The 1,641-nt window shown below is 38.2% G+C and overlaps 1 non-coding gene across 1 annotated transcript; it reads left to right on the forward strand.

The window, feature by feature from the left end:
• The first annotated feature begins 409 nt into the window (after positions 1-409).
• Positions 410-482, forward strand: Trnaa-agc. Its single transcript has one exon. It is a non-coding gene; the product is annotated as a tRNA-Ala (tRNA).
• Positions 483-1,641: the final 1,159 nt, after the last annotated feature.

Raw genomic sequence — 1,641 nt, forward strand, 5'->3', positions numbered from 1 at the left:
ATGGGCTGTGACCTGGAACTGTGAGCTAGTTTCAACCCTTTCTCTCTCATGTTGCTTCTGCCAGAAGACTTTAACGCGGCAATAGGAAAATAAACAGAGACATTGCGTCATTGTGATTAAAGGATATAGAGATATTTACTCAGATTTCTGCATTTTTCTTAGAGTAAATACTTTTGGAGTGCTTCTTTCTTTGTAGAAAAGTGTTGGTAGGAAATTCAAGTCTGTGAATTATCCACTTGAACTTTTCAGGACAGTCTCCTAAGTCCCACGCTGGTTACTTTTGAGATGATCCATAGATTACCCTTCACTCGAGAGCTTCTAGATATTGATAATTGAAGAAAAGAAAGCCAGCAACATATGTATTCTAGGTGTCATCAATGCAACTGTATCTTAAAGGACATGAAGGGGGTTGGGGATTTAGCTCAGTGGTAGAGCACTTGCCTAGCAAGCACAAGGTCCTGGGTTCGATCCTCAGCTCCAAAAAAAAAAAAAAAAAAAAGGTGATTTGATTCTTTCTAGCCGGGCGGTGGTGGCGCATGCCTTTAATCCCAGCACTCGGGAGGCAGAGCCAGGCGGATCTCTGTGAGTTCGAGGCCAGCCTGGGCTACCAAGTGAGCTCCAGGAAAGGCGCAAAGCTACACAGAGAAACCCTGTCTCGAAAAACAAAAAACAAAAAACAAAAAAAAAATTAAAGGACATGAAGCCTCATTCCTATTTTCAACTAAATACACCAAGATGCATGAAATAGTGTCTGTCGTGAAATTTACCGGCATGGCTACTTATGCTTTGTGTAGGCCTGTAGCCTCAGTTCTGATATTAAACTCAGTATTTGGAGCATGCACATCAGCATTCTACCATGGTTTTGGTAAAAGGTAGTTATATATCCTTGTTATTAATCCCTCTAAGAGATAGACAATAATAAAATGATTATTTTTGACTTTTTTCTGTATAAACACCACTTTAATTGTTATCTTAATAGATAAAATTAAAATGAAGTGATATGTCAAATATAATAAACATTTTAGTTCATCTGCAACCAAAATTCACACTTACCTTGCTTAGTAAGTATACTTTCTTCTATCAGTCATCTCCAATTTAATATAACATGATATATTTTCTTCTTTTGATATCTGCTTTGTGTAAGTAAATGAATCTTAAGTAATTCCACTGGGGATATATCACCTTTGCGTCCTTCATGGACCCTAACACACAGCTACGCAAACTATACATGATTTTTTGTTTTTTTTTGGAGAAAACTGGTTACTTCTGAAGGCATCTCACAGGAGCTCTGTGAGATCTTGCAGCCACACAGCAAAGGAGATTTAACCCGTTTCTCGGATACAAGGCACTGTCCACACTGTATAGCTACCATCTTTACCTAATAAAAACTCATGATGTCGTGAATTCTGCTTCCCTGGTTTCCTGCAAGAAGAACGCAGGAGTTTAACACAGCTGCACTGTAATGCCTCACCAACCAGCTTGCCTGACATTTGGATTTTTTTTTTTCACTAGAACACCAGGGTTACTTTCATTACAAACCTTATGGATTTTATAGGTTTCATTATAATGTGAATCCACAGAAATTTGAGGATTAGAAGGTAATATCATTAGTTATATCTTCAGGGGATAACTCTGGTCACC

This window comes from Peromyscus leucopus, chromosome 19 (genome assembly GCF_004664715.2).
Source record: "Peromyscus leucopus breed LL Stock chromosome 19, UCI_PerLeu_2.1, whole genome shotgun sequence".
Lineage (NCBI taxonomy): Eukaryota > Metazoa > Chordata > Mammalia > Rodentia > Cricetidae > Peromyscus > Peromyscus leucopus.